Here is a 17,574-nt window from a genome sequence, read left to right on the forward strand (position 1 = left end):
ACAAAACTCTGTAATTCAAAAAGGTTTTGATGGTAATATATTTTTTAAAACCCATAAATTTGCCAGCTAATAATATGGATCAATAATAATATTGTAATAATAACCATAATAATAATCATAACTTTTTTTCTATTAGTATTTCTTTTGTACACAGGAAAAAATAACTTAGACCAAGCACAAGTTGAGCTTTTGCTGAAAGGTTGGAAGGTGAAGTTGATCACATGAGTGATTGCAGGTTTGTGGATAACACAAAGAAGGGAAAGCTCTTTCCAGATGCTGCTGCTATCCTTCTTGGAACTGGCTTTCCTGGATTTGAATGCCTCTGTTATGAACTTTCTTTCCCTTAAACATGTATTTTCCCTTTTTCTTAGAAGCAACTTAGACAAAACTAAGCATATAGAACTGATATGAGGCTCTTGGGTGCTCAGAACACCATACAAATGCTATTAGATCCGTAGTTAAAATAATTCTTTGGTAAATGTTAAATTCCTATTAGTAACACTTGCTAAACTTAAGTGCAAAGGAAAGGGCAAGGCTAATCTGAAAGGCAATGGAGAGCAGGGCTTAAAATATATTAACAATTTGTTGGAAATGTCTGAGGGGAGTGGTTATTATTAGTGTCTGTGGGTTGGAGACTTAGGTTAGGAAAGGGCTTTAGACAGTGCTGTGCTTTGAAGCTTTCCCAAATGTCATTGGGATTGGAGAGGGAAAAAAGCCATTCAGAACAAGGTGTTTTTCAAAAAGCAATAAACAGCCAAATTGCAGTGTCTCTGGGAGAGGTCTCTCCTTTTCTGCCAGCCTGTGGTGGTGTTTGTGTGTCTCCATGTTTCTGTTCTTTTCCCTCTTCTCTGTGTCTCTTCAAATCTGGCTGTTTTCTCCCCTGTGCCTGTCCTGTCTGTGCTCTCACCATCTCATGGGCATTCAGGTCATTAATCCTACCCCAGGCCTTTCTGTCAACCCATGAGGCTTTTTCCAGGAGGTGTTTCACAAATCAGACACTCCCAGTCCCATAGTTTTGTTCACTTTTTACTGTCTTTCACCCAAACTACTCCTTCTTGCTTTCATATTTTGCTACTGTCAGCTTGGTTACTGTTGATTAAAGGGAGTTCTAGGGTGGGAGCAGAAGCTCTTTTTTAACAACTACTTCTTTAGTCTCAAGTACCAACGTTCTGGAAGAGGATCAGAGATGATTTTTAGGAAACTCTGTGAAGGAACAAGTGTCTTTCTGTCTGTGTGTCTTTCTCAGCTGCTTGACCAATTGCAACTGAATTTGACAGTGATGAAGGTCTCAGAGATATTCCATTCCTATGAGTTTCATGAAAAATAGCTGGCTGAATGAGCAGAGAGACCACAATTAATCTCTCCAGTAGGGACAGCTGCATGTCTATTGTTAGAAACCAGAGGAGGACAGTAAGCATGAAAGTCACAGGAAACAGATCCAACATCTCCTTTTCTTTCTGAGCATGCCCCTGGTGAGTTGAGACTTCACTTTCCTTTTCTCTCTACACTTTAACCCCTAACCCCTGTGAAAACCCTAAGAAAGGATATCTTGTGGCATTCTGGAAAGCAGATTGCCCCTTCCCCATCAAACCTCTGCTGAAAGAGGCCAGAAATATGTCAGGGTTCAGTTCACACGTGATGGGAATACCCATCCAAGCCAAGGCCAGTACAGGCCAACACTAAGCCAGCTGTTTTTCTTGTCACCTAGAGGGGAAACTTTGTCCACAGTTCAGAAAAACAAAGCCTGAACATGTCTCAGGCAGAAACTAAAGATAGCCTGCAGCTTTGATCAGGTGGTCAGAAACTTTTGTGTTTTGATAAGAGCAAGGGTGGGTCTGATTCTCTCATGTCTCATCTCTTAAGAGAACAGCCAAATCAGCTGAGATCAAAACCAGTCTTTGCAGCGTCTTGTCTCTGATAGAGGTCAAAATAAGGTGCCTGAGAAGAATATAAAAACAGAATAAGCATGTAACAATTTTCCCAGAGTATTCTTTGGTTTCCAGCAATTAGTGGATTGGGGATCCTAGAGCCAGAGTTATTGGATTCATGAAATCATTCAGGTTGGGACAGACCTCCAAGATCATCAAGTCTAACCAGTAACCCAGCACTGCCAAGCCCACCACTAAACCATGTCTCCAGGTGCCACATCCACGTGTCCTTTAAATCCCTCCAGGAATAGTGACTCCATCACTTCCCTGGGCAGCCTGTTCCAGTGTTTACAACCCTTTCTGAGTAGAAATGTTTCCTAATGTCCAACCTAAACCTCCCCTGGCACCACTTGAGGACATTTTCTCTAGTCCTATCACTTGTTACTTGGGAGAAAAGACCAAAACCCACACGTTGATTATATCTGAGATAACAATCAGTGAAATGTGTCTCCCATGAACCTGTATACATATTTAGCATCCACAATTTTCCTTGTTATGGATTTCCATAGCTTACTAATGACTTGTTTGTTTTAAGCCTACCACCAGCAAGCTTTATTTTGTCATTCCTACCTGTTACCCTGGGAGCAGCATTGACCATCAATCACCTGTATTTCACATTTGAAATTTCCCAGCTTACTTTGTTATTTGCTGTGTACTTACCCTCTACATCATAAGCTGAAAAGTATTACCAGATCAGGTAACCATGTCTAGAGCTGGTTTGTCATTTTACATTTTTTCTCTGTTTATATACAACTGTTTGAGTTGCCAAGTAATGGAGATTCAACTCCAGTGACTCCAGTGGTATTTGTTGTGTGATTTTTGTTTGCATTCAGGATAAATGGCACTCTGGCCACATGAGCACGAGGTACAAGAACCAGATGAAGAATAAGGCTTTCCCTTTCAGAGTACAGACTGTAAACATCATGTGTTCAGTTCCTGATGCACCTAACTCTGTGCTTGCTCTCCTGTCATCTTGTTTTTTTTTGTTTGTTACCTTAGGAGGGATTCTAAACTTCTTAAACTTACTGAATTCCTGTTCAGCATACACTGGAGTTTTTGGTCATCTGGTTAAAAGAATCTGGAAACCACTACCTATTGGAATGATTACATTTTTGAAAACTGCAATATCCCAAATACCTTGCTTTGTGTCATTATGACTGGTGTGCAGCAAAGCAACTTCTGGATAACATGCTCCCACAGTCAGGTTGCCTTTATGATTCTGTCAGACTGGTTATTTCTTTTTCTGAAGCTAAGCAATCCTTATTAAACCAGCAATTGTCATCTGATGCCATAAAATATCAAGTGATAGGTGACAATCCATTCATCTTTTCTCCATCATCCAGTCCCTCAAGAAATCCAGTATGAATGTCAGCTGCTCAAGACCTCTCATGTAGCAAACAGGATCTGCAGGGCAGTGGAGGGTCATGTGTAGCCAAAGCTTACACTGGACTGGCTTCTCTGAACATTTGGCTGGAGTAATACTGGGGGGACATGTGAAAAGTGACATCTCTTCCCACCACATCAATTCATGACAAATCTCTGTATTACTTTCAAAAAATCCTTAAATATGCTGTTCAAGGGGAATGCAGCTGGTTTAGTCAAGATAGGGAATGGAAAAGGCTCAGAGGCCCCAATTGTCTTCCCAGTGTCCTTCTAGGAGAGAGGCAGCTGGAATGCCAACACTCTGCATGGAGTCAGGACTGCATGATGCTGCCAGCCCAAGGGGAGAGAATTTCCAGTACTTCAGTCCCCTTGTTTTCAAGCCTTTTGATCACTGTGTTTCTGTGAATTTCTTCAGGGTCTGCTGAGTGGCTGGCTCTGTTGGCAGAACACAGCTTCAGGCTCTTTGTCTCTTCCTGTGCAGCAGTGATACCTCCACTTGAGAAGATGCCCATGACTGTGCCTGCTAGCACTCTCACAATCTCATATTCTTGCTGTAATACTGTGAAGATTTGAGACTGGGCTATGTCTGGGCCAACAGCGTTATCATCCTGGTGTTCCTTCTTCCGTACTTAATGATTCTTCTTTGCGCCACATCCCTCACGTTTCTGCCAAGCAGATTTGGTTGCATTGACTTTCTTTCCAAAGCCTGCCCAGAAGGACAGCTTTCCTTCAGCCAGGACACAGAAAGGGCCTGTGTCTCTAGAACCATCAATATTTTTCTTGAGATGATAAATGAGCTGCCAATAAACCGAGGCAGCTGCCAGATCCATCTGAGAAACAGACCTTCAGACCGATTTATCCGTGCTTGGTTTATTCATGTGTCTGGAAACTTTTGAGATGCAAACACAGGGCTAACCACTCTGAGGCAGCCACTTAGAATTAGATGGTATAGATTGATGCGCTGGGATTTTATGGACTGGTTCAGATACATTAGCTATTACTTTGTGCTCACCTATGTCAAACAAGAAAATGGCTTCGTATTTGTCATTGGGAACACCACATAAAAAGAACAAAGCTTTCAAAACAACACCTAAATTGTCATACTTGCTGTATCATTCAGTTTGTTTTTCTTCGTCTCCTCTGGCCTTTCTTGCCTTTAATTCAGGGTTTTGCATAATCTGTGAAATTTTGTTGTCAGGAGTTTTCTAAGGAGATGAGGCATGGCTGATTACTTTGTGCCTGGAGGGATGGGAGCAGGTTTTGTGCTTCAATGAGTAAGGTTTGTAGGGAGACCAGTCTGGTTTTGAACCAGATGACACAGCAGGGAAAAGCAGGCAGCCTCTGTGTTTAGGATGCTTTGCTGGGCAGCAGGCTTTTGTGTGTTTGATACACATTCACCCCAAAACTTCTGACCTTATTGTTTTTTTTGGTTTCTACCAACAAAAGTTCTCATGAGTATTAAGTTTGGGCAAGTTTGATGAGAACAGGCAGTTGAGCAAAGAAAAGGGACTCAAGAAATGCTTCTGCTGGGGGCAAGACTGGAGGAAGTGTAAATGTTACTGCACTCCAGAGGGTCTGTGTGGGGAAGTGACAACAAAAAGCTCCAGCAAGGAGAAATTTCAGCAGGCACATTGTCCATATAGCTGGAGGAACCCAGGTTAGGGACCTGTACTTGTGATGCAGGAGCTCCAGCTTTGCCCGCAAGGGGACTGGAGGAAGCCCCGAAGCAGGAGAACAGCGAGGAGGGCGCTCGGTGCCGCTCTCGGGAGCAGCATCCCGGTGCCTTTGCGCATCCCGGTGCCGCTCTCGGGAGCAGCATCCCGGTGCCTTTGCGCATCCCGGTGCCGCGGCGCAGGCGGGGCTGGTCCAGCCCGAGCCCTGCCGCGCATCTCCCGCTTGCTGGAGCTCAAGTGCCCTCTTCTGGCACCGACCGTGCCGTCCCCCCGTGGCAGCCGGCTGAGAGCAGGGCATGTGCTCCTGATGGTTGCTAAAATCAGGAACAAAGCAGGTTTTGTCTCGCTTTGCTTCGTCTTTTTTGTCCGGACTGCCCCGGCACTAGCGGTTACAGGATATGGAGCATCCCTTGTTGCAGCAGCCTGGCCAGGTCCAAGCTTTCCTGTGACACAGGGCTGTGAGGAGATTGTGTTTGCATCCCAGCTGATTAAATAAGGATACTTTTATTCTCTTTTGTCTTTTTTTTCCCCTGCCTTCTCTGTTGTAAATCTGTAACTATCTTGCTTTGCGCCAGCTGAGATTGGGGTGGCCTTTTCCTGCTCATGTTCTCTCTGTTGTACAAATCCTCTCTTGGCTATTCCTGACCTGTTGATGTCAATAGTTTTCACCATGAATCCCAATGGGATCTAGATTTGACCTCTATTGACTACCAAGAGATAGTTGGTCATGAAATGAGGGGAGAGGGGAATGTGCAGCAGCTGTCAGAGGAGTCCCCATCCTATTGGGAAAGGAAAGTTTGGATACTCTTGTTAATGTCAGTTCAAGGTTAGCAGTACACAGCACAGCAACTGCATCTGTCTGCAGAGGCACTGAGAATCAGCCTTAAGAAAAAGGAGTTTCCTGCACTGCTTTATCACATCACCAACTATCAGAGGCCTTTGCATGTGCTTTGGATTTTTCTCTATGTTTAAGGAACATTTCTAGCCATAATTGATTATAGCTGAATTTGTGTTACAAAGTAGGGAACAGCAGGTCAGGACATTTATGCTATGAGACAAGGCTGAGCCTGATTCCCATTTAGATGCTTTACAGCAGAAGGGTGGTGGTTTTTTCCCCTGGTTACAAGCAGTGTCTCAGCTATCGAGTGCAATGCTGTATTAATAATTCTGTACTTATCGTAAGCCCTCTGAATGCAAATCCCTCACACGCGAGCTGGCATCAACCACTTTCGGAAGCACACACACAATTTATACTGCCCTCCACTGCCTTTCTATGGAGTAAAAGGAGCTGGAGTCAAGATTGCCAGGTTTTGCAAAGTGCCGAGCTGAAAGCGAAAATCCAGCTTCTCCCTTCAAGGTGAAAAGGACAGAGGAGATCCTGGTGGTTTTGGTCTGCCTGAGGATCTTCCTGCAGTGATCCCTGCTCTGTTCTATGCACTTTTAAACTGTCACATGCTGACATTGTTTTTTCCTGATCATTTCACCATTAGTTTAGTAAGGTCTCAGGACTGAGGCTCGGGAAATGTGACTGCTAATAATGTGATTTTATTTAAACTTTGTGCCTGTGTTTCACCTCGATTTACTTCTCAGCGCTGGGTGCTTAGATGGAATTTAGGCAGAGATGGTCTGTGGCTGCAGATAAGTGCAGGACCCTTGCAGTGCTGTCAACAAAACCCAGGAGTGCAGGGACAGGTAAGACCATGTGCCAAGGAATGAGATGAGACAAACTAAGAGTTTCCAGCCAATCCAAGCTGAGATATTAAAGCAGTTAATGTGAACAGACATAATTGAAGAACATAGACAATACTCAAAATTTACCTGATGACTTCCAAAGTGATTACCTGAAATATGACATAAGGATAAAGTGAATATAGTCATCTTCTAACATTTCACTTTAAGGCTGCTGCTCTGCATAGGAAAATTTACATGCGTGAGTGTAATATTAGATATGCATTAGATATGCACATATAGCAGAACTTTTTTTCTTAAGTACATTCTCAAGATTCATGAAGGAAATGAATGATGACAGCAAGAGAAACTTGCAGGCCTCTCTTTGTGTGGGGAAGCTCCAAGCCAGTGAACAAAGATGGTCCTCTATCAGGCTTCTGCAGACAGAGCTGGAACTGGAGCAGCCCACAGAAATGGTGCTGAAAGCTGGTACAATAACCAGGCAAAGCAAAGCAGAGCCTAACAGGATGACAGTACAAGGCACCAAAAATAGGTGGCTTTTGTATGACTATAATAGCACCACCTGCTTTCAGAACGTTAGTAATCCTGTAAATGTGTCCATTCCAGTGAATATCCTTCAGGGAGTTGACACAGAAATCCATAGAAACAAGGCACTGAGTCTGAGCAGAGAAAAGGGAGAAGAGCAGGGATGCGTGAGGAGAAGCTGCTGGCAGGGGAAAGGAGAAGCCTGGGATTGTGTGTGTGGGTGTGCAAGGGGTAGCAGAGAAGTTTGCATGCTCTTGAAGGGAAGAATTTGTTTCCTCCTCATCAAACTCCAGCCCCTGCTGCTTTCTTTGATTTTTCTCTAGCGGGGCCAATCTAGGCACTCAGTGATGATAAATAACCCAGTATCACAAGGTGACATGCACAGTGACACGATAATATGCAGAGAAAGAGAAGAACCCAGAGGGACATTGTTTCTGTCATTTATTTCCCCTGTGTGCTCTGCAGCTCAGGCAGTTTGGGAACCCCATCCCACAGCTCCATCCACAGCCTGGTGAGGGAAGCCAGGCAAACCTCGCTGGCACAGGCGGGTCCTGAAAATGCTGTGTTTTTCCTGTGAGCTTTGTTTGCACTGACCTTGGTAGGATGCTTCAGCCCTGTTTTGATTGAGGGCCTTTTGGGACCTCATGTGTGACCCGAGCTGAAGGGGTCGCCCTGCATGTCACCATGTCACGATACCTGCTGTGACTGGGGGTGGTCACACCACCTCCCTCCCTGCCTTTCCCAGTTAGCAGCTTTCAGCTCTGCCATCCTGACAGGGTTTGTTTTTGGGGTTTTTTTGTTGTTAACATTGCATTTCTGCGCTGTTTCCTGGATTTTGTCAAAGCAGAAGTGGTGTTGTGCTGACAGGAGCAGAACATCAGCAGAGCTGAGCCCTGGGCTCCCCGAGCAGGGTGCTGTGCTTGGGCTCACAGAACAGCAACCTGTCCTTCTCTGTTGCACCAAAATAAGGAAAGAATAAAAGGAACCTTTTACCAGAAGATTTTCTGGCCATTTGCTGGTGACTGGGGATGTTGAGATGTGGGGATGTGAATCTGTTTGTGGCTGTGTAAAGTGCTTTGCAGCCTCAGTGCCTGTCCTTTCCTCTCCCAGTTTTTTCTTGGATGAAAATGCAGGACAGGAGAAATGGCGTTGTCTAGACAATGACACAGTGCTAGGACACAGTCTAGTGAGATAAAAGGAAAATGGAACAGGCATACAGAGCAAAGTGATTTGCCTAAATCTGCACAACCAGATCTCCTGACTCCTTCACTCTCCCTCCTGTGGCTTCTCCTTAGGAGATGAAGTTGATTGATTGAAATTGCCCTTTTTACTGATTACCATTTTAATAATCTAACCAGTTATGTCAGAAATCCAGCATGAGGGGTGTTTTTTTTTTTTTATGCAATCTGTTTGTTACTTGCATTTCTCACAGGTGGGCACCAAAATCAGACTGGTTGGGTACTCTTTTTATTTACATTTAGGTTTGTGTCCTTGTCATTCAGGTATAGTGTGGTGTTATTGCTGCAGCTGCATTCTCACATGACAGGGGAATATTCTTGTTACAAGGAAATGAAAATTAAAAACAAAAATGTCCCACTCTCCACCTATCCCAGGGGGAAAAAAACCCTGAACACAACATCAACAAAAAGCCCAACAAATCAATCTTCAAAAATAAATCTTGATCTCATCGGTCTTGGGTAAAATCTCTTTGCATGTGCGTGCATGCCTTATCTCCTTGGCAATTGTCATGCTGTGTACAATTCCTGTTTTTTGAGTGTAGGATGGGAACTATTGCTGTCTTCTGCTTTGACATTTCTGTCTCCTCACCACCCTCTTTGCCTTTTGTTAGTTGCTTCTCCTGCCACATCTGACTGGTTTTCAGTGCTGATAGGGAGTCTTTGCCTTGGAGTTTTACATGACTTAGGCTTAACTGACCACCCCATTCCTTCGAGGTTTTAAATAGGTGAATAACAACCCAGCTTCATGCCCCAGGGTACTGATTCTTGATGGGTTTTCCCACATGCTGTCAACCTGAAAATAAATAATACCTGCAAGAAAAAGGGACTAAAATCATGCTAAATCTGCTCTTTTTGCTGAGAGCCAAACGGGCTAGTGGCTGGAATGCAAGAAGAAAGGATATTCCTATTCCCTGCTCATTTGGCTGACAGCGTAATCACTCAGAGTAATAAATCTTCATTGGAAACTTAGATGAAAATGGAAAAGGAATGAGAGTGCTTTCAGAGAAGAAGCTGGGAGGGGGCTTTTGTCTCTGCTGAAGCACAGCCTCGGAGGGGGAGAAAAAGGGCTGCAGAAGCTCCTGCTGCTGGGTGCAGAATGGCCCTTAGTGCCCAGGGCTGTGCCCCTTGGCTTGTCCCACTCAGCCCCAGGCATCTCCCCAGTCCTGACCTGTGCCCTCTGCTCCCTGTAGCCCCAGGTTTGGGGAGCAGGGGTGTCTGTCTGCCAAATGCACCTGAGCAGCATGAAGGGGCACAAATATGGGCTGGGAATAAATGGTAGAGAGCTAGAGCAGCTGGCTACCCGCTGTGCTTGCTCTGTAACCCTTCAGGAGCCAGCACTTTCCCTCAGCCTCGTGAGCAAACAAGGACAAAAAAAAGCAACCACAGAGCTGAAACATTTCATTTCCCCTGCTGGGCCTGCCAATTAACCTTGTCAGGAGCTGGAAACCCACAGTGGGCGCATCAGCAGACAATGAGCTGCAGAGGGGGAGTGCTGCAGGAAGGCAGTGCAGGGATCCAGTCGCCTCCCCACAGCCCTGGCAGAGCTGAGCTGTGGTGCAGGGACACTGGGAGCCAGTTTGCAGGCACCTTCTGCCTTCAGAAACCGTTGCAGGGCAAACAGAGATGCCGAGCACCAGCTCCTGGTGGGATTCTGTCTCCTCACTCTCTGGCTGCTGTTTGTCTGTCTCTGCAAATGCCACTGTTCTTGCTCATCCTCATCCTCCAGCTGTGAAATCTGTGCAATATGTTTGGGGAGGTTGAAGGGGTTGGAAGGAAGAAGGATGCAGCAAACACATTCCCCTCTCCCAAAGCTCCCTGTCTGTGACTTGTACTGCTCCTGATTCACTTTGGTGCTGGATCTTTGTGTTTGGGCAAGGCTGATTGCCTCTTCCTTTGCTCCAGGGAGTGGAAAGCTTGAGCTGGACTTACAGCAGTGCTAACTGTGTGAGCTGGATGAAGCACAGGCCACACAGGATGTATTTTGTTTGTTCCCTTTGTCAGTTGCACTGGAGATGTGTAAAGGGCTGGGTCAGGATGAGAAACAGTGAGCAGAGCAGGGCACCCTTCATGGTGAGGATGATGAAGAGGTGACTGTACATGGGGGATGTTTGGCACCTTGGTGCAAGTTTGTTGAAGTTACTTGGATAATTTCCTCCTGCATCATCTGTTATGTTTCTACTGAAATCATCAAAGTGACACCAAAGATGAGATCTGTCCCACAGTCACTTCTGTGGCTTTTGGATCAGTGCTGGCAACAAAGCAGGGAGGCAGGCTTGGTGCTTAATTAGCATTGCTTTTATTCCTTTCTGCAGAAAGCAATCTTTCTTGCCACTTGTTACTTTCTTTGGGAGTAAAAATCAGGCATCACCCCATCTGCTGTGGGATTGGCACGATGCTCCTGCACGTGGTTACAGGTGACACCAGCCCTGTGAGCCCTCTGGTCTCCCTGGCCTCACACCTCATCCCACACACTTCCCAGCTCCCCAGTCCTCTCCCTGCTAATTGCCTTTGGGCAGTGGTGGCTGTGAGGGGTGACACACAGCCCTCTCCCAGCCTTGGCAGAGAAAGGTGGATGGCTGTGAGGAGCAGCACACATGGAAAAAGAGGGGCTGCTTCGGAGCTGAGCGATGCACACTTAATGTTCTGACTCTCAGGCCATGAAATCGATCTTCCAGGTGAATTTGTGGTCTCTTGAATTCATTTTGGACACAACACACACCTCAAATGGAACGGGCTGCAGCTCTTGACGTCAGTAAATGCTTTCTACCCTGCAAAAGAGCACAGCTTGGATTTCATCTTGTTTTTACACCTTCACTTCTCCTTGTAAGGCTCATTGTCACCAACGGGTCTGGTGTCATCCAACTGTGGCAGTGAGACCAACACTCTGTGCTGCAGAAATTCCCAGAGCACAACACTCAGCAGCTGCCAAAGCTTTCTGCTGGCACCTGCTCAAGGCAAGAGAGAGAGAAATATCACTTTGTGTGCCTCCTTTCATTGCTGCCCACCAGGAGCCAGCAGGGACAGCACTTTGCTCCTCTGCTTGAGAGACACACAGGTGAGACGAGTGAGGCAGACACCTCGAGCCTTTGCAGCCTTTTTCCCAGCCAGATTGCGGCTGCCCCATATCCCTGGAAGGCTGGCATAGAATGGCATTTTGCTGTGCTTTTCTTCTGCTGTTTCTCACCTGCCAAAGTCCTTCATTTAAATGTCACAAGTCTAATTATTTTGGGTACGAGAGTTGGCGATGGCTGCATTTGGGCAAACAACAAAAGGATTCTTTCAGCAAGGCAGGAAGGAAGATTAGATGTTTCTGGTGGTTATGGGGACAAATCTCGTCTCACCAAACTTCTTTATGCAGCTTCATTCCCTTCGAATTCATGGCTGTTTGCTGTCTCCTTGTCTTTCCATCCAAACTGAGATAACAAATATACCAAATCCCTTCTTTACGGAAGAAATTCTGCAAGTTGAGAATATCAGCTCTTGTGCCTCTCCTTTTCCAGCCAGCTCAGCTCTGAGCAGTGGAGCAGACAGTCTGAGTGACAAGAGGAGGCATCCTTAATCCACACACTACACAAAGTGCATGTGGGGGAAAGAGAGAACGCAGGGCTTGTCACAGCCCTGCAGTCAGCAGTGCAAGCTGCCTGCAAGGCACAGGGACAGTGCAGGGAGCACGTTCTGCTGGTCCTTGCCTACCTGGAGCTAAACAGGGCCTTTCTCTGAAACTGCCAACCGGGGGTGGGTGTGTTTGTACCTGCGTGGTGCTGCTGTGGTGGGTGCTGTGCTGCCGTGGGGACCTGACATGGGCACACAGTGGTGTAAATTCCCTGCCAAACAAGGTCATCCTTTCCCTGGTTATCCAAGCAGCAGGAGCAGGATTGTGCCCAGCCTGCAAAGCTGGCTGTGAGGGCTTCCCCTTCCTCCTGCAGCAGCAAATTGTCAGGGTGACCTGAGAAAGGCATGGAGGCCCATGTGCTGTGAGTGAGGTGTACAGCTGCTCATCCATCTTCCCCCAAACCTGCTGGGTCTCTTCTTCTCATCCCCTGCTGCTCATGCCACATTCTCCCCTGGTCCACAGGCCAGACAATGTTTCTGTGCTCTGGCTCTGCCACATCCTCTCTTTTGAATGCTGTCAAGTTCTTAATTTCCTTCATTTTTGACAGCAAGGAGCTCCTCAGATCACCAGTGGATGTGTGGAAGCAATCCCTGGGCAAGACCTCCATGAAAGGTCTAGTCCTGCCTGCTCTGGGCTCTCTATGGCACTATATACTCTGGGAAAGCTTCAGCTTAACTGAACAGATACAAAACTGAATTAAACTGGGAGGTGTATAACTTCATCACCACAAAATGGCTTTACAATGCCTAGACATAGGATGAAGGAATATTTTGTTATATTTATTTTAATTGTGTTAGGGAAAAGATCTTTCCCTCCTAGGAAAGTGGTGGAGACAGTACAGAAATGGGAAATAAATGTTCTTTTCCAGGGCAGAGAATGTAGCCACACCAGACAGCTGGTACGCAGCAGAAAATTCAGGCAATGAAACTACCCAAACTTGTTTCCATGTCCCACTAGGATGAAATGCACAAAAACGTAATAAAAGGAATCATGATTTAGTAGTTAAGAGTGAATCAGATAAAAACCCTCTCTCTTCCTAGCGCTATTTGCTGCACAAGGCAGAATACATCGAGGTTAATTATATTTCCAAGTTGGTGCTCTTTAGGGATGGGCCAGTTTATTAGGAGAGGCTGGAATTGTTAAAGACAGATTTTCTATGCATCAAAACAGTTCATATGAGGCTCAGGGCTTGGCTGGTCTGACCTCAGGCAACACTATGCACTTTGATAAAGCTTTTAGTGGCAATAAAGTTTTACTGAATAGTGCTAAAGATGAATCAAACTGGGAGACATAAGGCAGAGGAAATTCTGAAGTGTTCACCCAGGTTTTGCAGTGAGGACATCAAGAGCTTTCTGATCCAGAGGATGCATCAGGCTAGCTTTAATAGCCACAGATCTGTTTGTGATTCCCAATTTAGTATTGAAATGTTACTTACAGTGTTGACTCAAAGGTTAGGAATCTCTACAAACATAAAAATGTAAGAAGATACAATAGCTTAAAAGGAAATAAAAGTCAACAATATTTTTTTACTCAGTCATTCCACAAGAGAGGGCAAGAAATAAACATATAAGCAATAAAAGGAACAATATTTTTTGACAAGTATTTTCGTGACCTCATATGGAAGGCTTGCTTGGTAAAATGAACAGCCAGGATTTGGAATGCCACTGGATGGCCAGTGCCTCCCACCTTGGACTACTTTGTGGCGGCATTTTCCAGGTTCTGCATGCCCTGCAGTAGGGGAATGTGCATCACCCCCTTGTGATAAAATGTGTGACACTGCTTCAAGAAATGTTGAGTAATATTTGCAAAGTGAGAAGCATCTTTTATGAATTTGCATTTGTAAATGACTGGGAACTACTTTAATCAGGATAGTGTGGAGAGGTGGGGACTCTCTGATAGACTTGTTTATGTTGCCCTAGGAATGATAATGTTAGGATACATTGGTTAACTAATGGCAAAATACAATGTCTGACATCCATGATTTTCCCTTTTTTTTCTGATGTGGTCTTGCTTGCTGCTTTATGATTGAATTGTTTTAGGGAGGAGAAAAGGTTTCCATCCTCTCTGGATGTCTCCCTGGCTGTGAGACACATTTCTGTGCAAATCATTTTAGCTGCATTCTAAATTTTGGGGAGTAGAAAGCTCTGACAGTGGAAGGGAGACACTGGTATCATTCTGCAGGTCCTGTGAGCCCGAGGTATTTAGTCTGGGGTAAGAAACATAATGGCTTGTTTGCTGTTGGGCTCAAGGGGATGGCATTCATAAAATGATTCAAAATGGAGTTCAGCTGCACAATTGCGGCACCTTGACAATGCTGCTAGCATTTAACTTAGAGTAGCTAATAAAATGCTGTTACACATTGTTGGTGATTGATAGACTACCCCAAAAAGGGGCTGATAAGGAGATCTCACCATGTACATAGTGTTCTGTTGTTCCTGGGCTGATGCAATGTGCATTGAAGTGAGGAACAAAATTACTATGAGCTGAACATTGAAAGATCAAACCTTTGTGAAGATTAGATCCTAAGTCTACACTGACTAAACCTTGCTTTTTATTGTCTCTGAAAGTTGTATAATCTCAGGGAAGAAGATAGGAATGGCTCTGAATTCCTATTTTTGTCCATTTTATGATTGCTTGCTCTGAACTGAGGGAAAAAATGAAACATGTTTCCTTGACTACCGCACTTGTGATGTCATCTGTGTTGTATTTTTTATTCCCTCTCTTTTAGGTTCCTTTCTGAACTCACCCCTTTTATAGCCTACCGTAGTCCTATAGGTTTTCCTGCTGCTCATTTCACTATTACAGCATGGATCACTTCTCTGTATCTAGGTCAGCCATGGCTGTGTAATGTATCTGCCAAAGCATTGTGCAGTCTGCTCTTAATGTCTGAACTATAGTACTCCAAAAGGTTACTTTCTACTGCTTTTATGAAGATGGAGGACAGTCTGGGAAGTTTTGTTTTTAAAATAAGTTGATTCTACCTCTTTTTCAGTTTTAGGCTTGATCTTTGTAGCCTGCCCTGTGCTGCAGTGTGATCACTTGGCTATGCTGGCGTGGGCAGGGGTAGAACTTGTGTGATAGCTCTCCCTCAAAACTGGCCTTTCACTGCCTTATCTCCTGACACCTCTCAGTCCCTGATCATTTGGAAAAGCCTTCCTTGCAACACATTTGGGTACTGCTGGAATCAATCTTGAGGCAATGACGAAAACAACTTCTCTCTAAGACTTGGCTTTTGTTTTGGACATTGTCATTTCTGTGCTCTGGGGCTGCTCATGTCACACAGGAGTGAAATTTCTAAGCAGGACTTGCCAGAAGTAACTCAGAAGTCACCCAGAATCAGCTCCTGTAGCTCCTTTCCATTTGGCTCACACAAAGGTTACTGCATTCACTTATAGCAAGGTCTTATCTGTGCTTAGGCTTTGCAGAGTATCAGCTATGCAGGTGTTTTTGCCAGCTAAAGACTTTGCTGTAGAGATGTAATAATAAATGCAGGTCCATTTTGCTGATTTTGGGGGGTTTAGGCAACCTGAATGTGTTTTTTTTTTCTCTTTCCCTTCACCTTGATTTCTTTCCTAGCTTAAAAATCCATTATATGGCTGTGCCACCTGGCTTCTGTGTGAAAAAGGCAGCTGACTTCCTGCTGTAGCCATTTTAGCCTCCCCTTGCTAAAGTTGAAGGCAATTCCCATTTTGTCCTGAGGTCTTGCAAATAAATTGCATTGCTTTTGCATTTGTCAACATTAGGAGCTATTTGCTGCACCTTGTCCAAATTATCCAGCAAAGCTAAGGACCCTGTAGAATTTCTTTGCTTGCTGGCTCCTTCCCTCTCCATGTCCACTTCCCCAATTCTGTGTTGTCAGCAGGCTTAACCAGTTTGCAGTCAGCTTCTCAGAGCCATTTATATAAATTAGGCCTAGCAGGGGTTCCGAGGATCGTGTGGTGATGAACATTACTTTGCGTTTGTTGACTTTAATTCTCTTTTGCCGTATGTTGACCCAGTTCTAGAGCAGATCTAAATTGTTGGGTGTTTCTTGGCCGTGTTACTCACGTCCATTACACGGCCCCACTGGCAACCACAGGAGCTCTGAAAACGACCTGGCTTGGAGTCATTTGCACAGCCTAAAACTGGAGCAGGAAGGGGCATATTCACTGGCCTAATTCACTGGGCCTCCTCGTTTAGGTCTCTTAATTAACAGTGACTCTGCTCTGCTGTTCTGTAGCCTGATCACTATCTGTTCTCATTTGCTACGCTAACTCCTTGCAAAATTTCTGCTGAATTTGCAGCTTTCTGTGGAGTATTTAGCCAGGCTGCCCAAATAAGCCACAATAAATTGTAGGATGTACACCTTGCTCTTTGATTTACTCCCCTCTCCTTCCCAGCCAAGGAATCTTTTAAAAGTTTTTTGTCATCACTTCTCAACCTTAAAAAATTAAAGCGCTTGGATGGAGATCAAAAGCCTGTACTTGTCTTCAAGATACTTGGTAGTGACTCTGTAGTAGCCAGAAATACTTTAGCCCGTGCTCTCTAGGATTCCATGGGCAGATCCATCTCTCCAGGACCAGCTCTCTGTGGTGGCAGCAGCCCATGGGCATCACTGGGCCCTCTGGAACCCTCTCTGGACTGGCAAGAATCCACAATCCCTCATTTCACCTCATCTGGATTTCTGAATGGGTTCAAGAAGGCTACAGAGAGCCTGGCACTAATTGACCTCTGACTCTCGTTTCCCTGCCCAAAAGGAGAAAGATGATCATTAAAACGATTTCTTTTAGGGCTCATTTAGCCCATTGTTTGTAACACGTGCTGTGGTGCTTCTGGCTGCTCCAAGCTGTATCTAGCAGAGCTCCCAGGAGAGAGAGAAAATCACGGATGTGCCCCCAGGTCTGCTAAATTTGACTGAGTTGATCATGTCTCTGTTTTTTACAGCTTGTCCAGGACTTTCAATGTTTTAACTTAATAGGAATGGACTGGTCCTATTCTCTCAGCTTCAGGGCCTTTGCTCACTATCACTTTGGAGCAGCTGCATTTATTTGCTTCTGGGTTTGAGGGAGAGAAAACCCCTCTTGGAGCTCTCCATGGGATTGAATATTTCCATGTAAATTGTGTCTGAGGGCATTTTTTGGCCCAGTAATTTTAAGGACAGTATGCTGAAATTAGGCTGGCGTGATGTTTTTAGAAAGGCTTTTAGAAACTACAGCATCCTTCCATCCTGCCTCCCTGTTCCAGCTGTTGAGCAGGCAGGAGAGTGAAGCAAGATCCCTGCTTTTTGACAGAGACAGCATTTTCTAGCCTATGGATGCCACAGCATCCAGCTACTGTTTGCCAGCCTGCCATGTCACCAGTACAGATTTGTAATCTGTGCACAACTCAAGCAAAGCAAGAGAGCTGCAGAACTTGTTTTGCTGCAGTGTTGGAATAAACACTGTTGAATTGTGCTTTTGTCCATCCAGCATCTGAAAAAAGGAATCCTACCCTTATTCTTCCAAGCAAAATGGTTTGTGTAGGTTCATTGCCTTCTCCAAGGCACC

This window comes from Geospiza fortis, unplaced genomic scaffold (genome assembly GCF_000277835.1).
Source record: "Geospiza fortis unplaced genomic scaffold, GeoFor_1.0 scaffold333, whole genome shotgun sequence".
Classification (NCBI taxonomy): Eukaryota; Metazoa; Chordata; class Aves; order Passeriformes; family Thraupidae; genus Geospiza; species Geospiza fortis.